Genomic DNA, 5,768 nt, shown 5'->3' with positions numbered 1-5,768 from the left:
AACATCCAGAGGGAGAGCGGGCTAGCAGGTGTTTCAGGGAGAAGGGTGCTGAGTGGTTCAGGATCCCAGGGGGGAAGTGGTAGGATGCGGTGACAGGAGGGGAGGAGCGGGGGTAGAGGCCCAATCTCTCTCCAGGGTTAACGCTGGGCGGGGGGGCGCGGGGAAGGGAATAAAAGCTGGACAGTTGGCGGCGGGAGAGTGGGGTCGAGAAGAGGCTGGTTTCAGGCGGGGAGATCTGAGCATGCTCACAGCCGAGGGAGCAAAGCAGGGGCAAGAAGAGGTGAATCAGAGGGAAGAGCAACTGAGAACAGACCCTGCTTGTCAAGGACCCTAAGTGGTTGATGACAGCCGGCTGGGCAGGCGCTCGGGCGCTCACCGCCCTGGGAGTGCTAGCTCTCCAGCATCTCCCCCGGAGCACCCCCCCCCCCCCCCCCCCCCCCGACCGGCGCTGCCCCACCCCCACCGCGCCCAGCGGACACGTGCCAGCAGTTTGCCCGCCACATTGCACACCAATTAAAGAATCAGCCTTGTCCAGGCACCAGCATCTCCTCATCTGGCAGCGGGTGGCCCGGCCCCGCCCCTGACCCCAGCCCACAGGGCGCCAGCCACTGACTGCTTGGCTTCTCCGGCCCGATTGCAGCCAGAGTGGTACCCCTGGGCAGCCCACCTGCCCCCCCCCACCGCCTGGAGACGCCGAGTGGGCTCCATCACTTAACAGACTCAATAGAGCTCCCTGCCCAGCCACCCCATCCTGACCAAGACACGCTCTCCACCTTCCCGGACTCCCCAGACACCATCTGCAGGATGCAAGGGCCGGGATCCCCTGCTTCCTCTCCCTGCAGTGGGCAGAAGGGTAAATCAAGGCAGGGGAGCTCCCGTGGCTGTCGGAGGTCAGGCAGGGTGGCATCCGGACTCCCTAGTGCTTCCCTATTCCTTCCCACACATCAAACGGTGCCCTCGCACCTCAGGAAGGAGAAGGAGGCCCGTTACCTCCTGTATGTTCTCAGAGGGAGAAGAAGGCCCTGAAGATCGGGGGAGAGAGGGAAGGGGGAGCACAAGTAGCGTTTCTAGATTAAACTCAGGACACCCAGAGACATTTTTAAAATTTTTTTTTTTATTATTTATTTATGATAGTCATACAGAGAGAGAGAGAGAGGCAGAGACAGGCAGAGGGAGAAGCAGGCTCCATGCACCGGGAGCCCGACGTGGGATTCGATCCCGGGTCCCCAGGATCGCGCCCTGGGCCAAAGGCAGGCGCCAAACTGCTGCGCCACCCAGGGATCCCCTTTAAAGAGCTTTATTGATGCGTAGTTTGCACATCATGAAGTTCACCCATTTGAAGTGTAACACTCCATGATTTTTCAGCATAATTACAGAATTGTGCGGCCATCCCCATAATTTAATTTTGGAACATTTTCATCACCCTCCAAAGAAACCTTGCACCCACGAGCAGTCACTCCCTGAGCCCTCTCCAGTCCTACGCAGACCTGGCAGCCACTCCTCTGCTTGCCGTCCCTGTGGATGCTCCTGCCCTGGACCTTCCACCTGGATGGAACCATGCACTGGGGGCCCGGGCACTGGCTTCTTCCACTTGGTGTGACGTTTTCCAAGTCCCTCTCTATCGGACGTGTCCGTACCTCGTTCTTTTTCAGGACTGAGTAATATTCCATCTCGTGCCTGTACCACGTTGTGTCTACCCATTCGTCAGTTGATGGACGTTCGGATGGTTTCCACTTTCAGGCTCCTATAAATAATGCTGCTATGAAATTCGTGTATGAGTTTTTGTGTAAACATATGTTTTCACTTGTTCTGGGTCGATACGGACAGAAGGAGGGGCAGGACCACAGGCCTGGGCCTTTGTCACGTCCATCCCAGGTATCGTCACACTGCCTGGTGCGAAGCTCTTCTGATCCCATTCAACAGGTTAAATCACAGGCTCCGAGAGAGGCCTGGAACCACCACGAGCTGGAACTGGGGCAGGGGCTCAGGCCTCCTATTCCCGGTCCAGGGTTCTTCATGATGAGCTGCGGTCCACGCGGGGGAACAAAACATCCGGCATTTGAAAAGCCGCATAACCAGTGTGAACAGTCCCCTCGTCACGCTGAAGTCCTCATTGGGTGCTTCGGGGACCGTGTCCTGGGTGAGGCGCAGACTGAAGCTGAGGCTTCGTGGAGGGGGTGAGGCGGAAAGGCCTCTCTCCTGCACCCCAGTGACTCCTGGGAGCTGTCGCCAAGCCTGGCCCAGGCTCCCACCGCGACTGGCTGACAGCAGCGGGCCTGGTGGGGACGGAGCCAGGAGCCTGCCTGAGGCACGGACTCAGTCACATGGCAGCACCCCGGGTGCTCCACGCTCTTGGGGAAAGAACAGACAGAGCCCTCTGAAAACCTCAGGCTCGGCCATGGATTCGGGGTTCAGCTCCTTCTCTGGGCCCCAGTCTTACCCTGATGTTAGGCGGGACTGAATGCTCGGCGGGTTATTCCGGTCACGGCTGCCCTGAACCCGAGGTCCTGTCACCAGAGAGCCCTGGGTGTGAGGTCGCAGGCCTTGCACAGTGCACGTGCCTAGAGTCAGGGCAGGGAGGGGCTGTGGCCTGGGCGCCTTGCCCCCTCGGGCTCACCCCAAAGTCACGAGTTCCAGGCCAGAGGACCTAACGGGGCCTGCAGCAGGTGCCTGCCATGTCCCCCTGTGTCCCCCCCATGTCCCCCCATGTCCGCCCCGTGTCACCCCCCGTGTCACCCCCCGTGTCACCTCCGTGTCCCCTGCCGTGTCCCCTGCCGTGTCCCCCCGTGCCCCCCGTGTCCCCCTGTGTCCCCCCCGTGTCCCCTCCGTGTCCCCTGCTGTGTCACCCCCGTGTCTCCCCCGTGTCACCCCTGTGTCACCCCCCTGTGTCCCCCCGTGTCCCCCCGTGTCACCCCCTGTGTCACCCCCCGTGTCCCCCCGTGTCCGCCCCATGTCACCCCGTGTCACCCCGTGTCCTCCCGTGTCCCCCCGTGTCCCCTGCCGTGTCACCCTGTGTCACCCCGTGTCTCCCCCCGTGTCCCCCCGTGTCCCCTGCCGTGTCCCCCCGTGCCCCCCCGTGTCACCCCCTGTGTCCCCCCGTGTCCCCCCCATGTCCCCCGTGTCCCCCCGTGTCTCCCCGTGTCCCCTGCCATGTCACCCGTGTCACCCCCCGTGTCTCCCCCCGTGTCCCCCCCGTGTCCCTCCCGTGTCACCCCGTGTGTCCCCCCGTGTCCCCCGTGTCCCCCCGTGTCCCCTCCGTGTCCCCTGCCGTGTCACCCCCGTGTCACCCCCCGTGTCTCCCCCGTGTCCCCCCGTCTCCCCCCGTGTTTCTCCCCCGTGTCACCCCCCGTGTCCCCCCCCCGTGTCCCCTGCCGTGTCCCCCCGTGTCCCTCCCGTGTCACCCCCGTGTGTCCCCCCCGGTGTCCCCCCCGTCTCCCCCTGAGTGGGCGGCACAGGGTCCCCGCGGCCCACGCCTCCGCCCCAACCGCGTGGGTGCTGCCCCGGGGCAGGGGTGCGGCCCGGCGGAGGCCGCGGGGGGGCTGCGGGGCTCAGGGACCTCAGGGCGGGGCGCCCGGTGCTGCTAGAAGTCGCTTGGCCCCAGGGCTCCGCGGACGCGGGAGGGGCCGGGCTGGGAGTGCGGACCCGCGGGGAGCTCGGCCGCTGCCCGGGCCTCGGGCTCCCCCTGCTGGCGGGACGGCGGCGGGGGGGGGGGGGAAGGGTGGGGGAGGGGGAGGGGGCGGGAGGAGGGGGAGGGGCCGGGTGGAGGGCGGGGCGGGGGCGAGGGGAGGGGGGAAGAGGGGTGGGGAGAGGGGCGGGGGGTGGTGCGGGGGCGGAACCCCCTCCCCAGACGCCCCTCCCCGGCTCGACCCCCCAACTCCCGGGCCCCCTCCCCGGATGCCCTGACCAGCTCCCCGCCTAACACCGGATCGACCCCCTTCCCTGGGGCGCCCCCCCCACCGTCCTCCCCCTTCCCCCCTCCCCTGCTCTAGGCTGAGTTCCCGAGGAGGACCCGTAGGCGCAGGGTCGGGGGCCTGGCAGGTGCACTGCGCCAGGCGGCAGGTGAGCCGATCCCCCGCCGCAGCGCACCAGGGAGCCCGGGGGTGGGGGCTGCGGAGGCCGCGTTCCAGGCCGAGTCTCCTAAACCAGCCCAAAGGGATAGGGGTGGGCGCCCCTGGGCGCTCCTATTCGGAAAAACATCTCCAGAGAAAAGGATTTCTGGCTTCCTTGACTTGCCCCCGACCTCCCCGACCTCCTCTAACTGCTCGCAGTTCTGCTAATTCAGGCGCATCGGCCTCTCCTGCTCCTGGGGCGGCCCTCGTGGCCCATCCAGTCCTCCTCAAAGGTTCTGACAGTCTGGTCCCTTGTGTCAAACCAATTTGATATCATTCTTCTTAGTGTCTGGCTTTGAGCCCATTACTTAACCAAGAAGCCTCAGTTTTCTCACCTGTAAAATGGAAGTTACGGGGCTTTCCGAGTGGGCTGCTGGAAGGGCACCGTGATAAATCATAAAGTCAATAGCAGGGGGCACCTGGGCGGCTCAGGGTGTGATCCCGGGGTCCTGGGATCGAGTTCCGCCTCCGCTCCCCGCAGGGAGAATCAGCGGCACTGTGCATACAGTAGGTACTCCGTAAATGTTACGAGCAGTTATCGCTACCTCCACAGTTCTCCTACCTCTCCCAGTCTCTCACTTAACTAAAGACGAACGGGGGGGAGGCTGCAGCAGGCAGGTGGGAGTTCTGGGCGGAACAGTGAGGACTGTGCTGTCCTGTGTCGGTGACTTCCCAACTGGTCACCTCCTCGTGCTCCGACCTCCTGTCTGAGGGGAGGGGTGGCAGCTGCTTCCCTCCCCTGCCCGGGCCTGACCCAGCCGAAGGCCTGGCACAGCTGCTGGAATGGCCCAAATGCCTCGGGTTTAGGGCTAGGTAGAGGACAGCTGGCGGGGGGGGGGGGGGCAGGAAAGGAGCAGTGCGTCCCCCCTCTCGCTGCGTCCACTCAGTCTGCTGCTGCCTAAGACTTTCAGGTCAGCCTGGGACCTCTGACCTCCCTCCGGGGCCATCTCCTGGTGGGCAGCGGGGTGGGGGGCAGGCCCGAGGAAGTCTCCCTCTTCCCGCCCCCTCCCCTCTGCCCTGAAGCCACCCGCTGCCCACCCCCAGGCCCCTGCTCCCCTCCCGCCCACGTGCTGCCCAGCTGTCCCCGGCCTGAGCTGGGCACCCCGCCTGCTGCGCCACTCATGAATCGCCAGCATTCACACTCTGGCCCCAGAGCCTCCACCTGTTCCCCTCGGTCTGAGCGGCAAGGCTGTGCGGCCCCATCTGTTGTCCTCCATCCAGGGTTCAGTGCGAGAGGCTAAACTTCAAAACCCTTAGCTTCCACCTGCCAGGCTGGGGTGGGGAGGCCTGGCTGAGGCGGGGACTAGTTGGGGCCATGCCCACGTCCTGGGAGAGCGGCCCTGCTCCCCCCACCCCCGGGCCCGCCAGCACCGCCCCAAACAACACCCACGTACCGGGAGAAGCCCACTCTTCCCAACAGGACATCTGCAGGTTTAGCAGCCTTGTCGTACTAGTTTCATTTCTTCCCCGACAGCGCCCGGGTCAGGGCCAGTCCGCGTTCGATGCAAACACACAGACGCAGCAGTGGCAACCTTCGTTTGATTAATTTTTTGTTATACAAGCAATGGGTGAATACATTTTCCTTGATTCGAATAAAAAATGAAACCACTACCACTCAGACTCCAATTCCCTTTGACGGGTCCCCCAAATCCACAGCCG

This window comes from Vulpes lagopus, chromosome 1, assembly GCF_018345385.1.
Source record: "Vulpes lagopus strain Blue_001 chromosome 1, ASM1834538v1, whole genome shotgun sequence".
NCBI lineage: Eukaryota > Metazoa > Chordata > Mammalia > Carnivora > Canidae > Vulpes > Vulpes lagopus.
Note: the sequence above shows the minus strand (reverse complement) of the source record.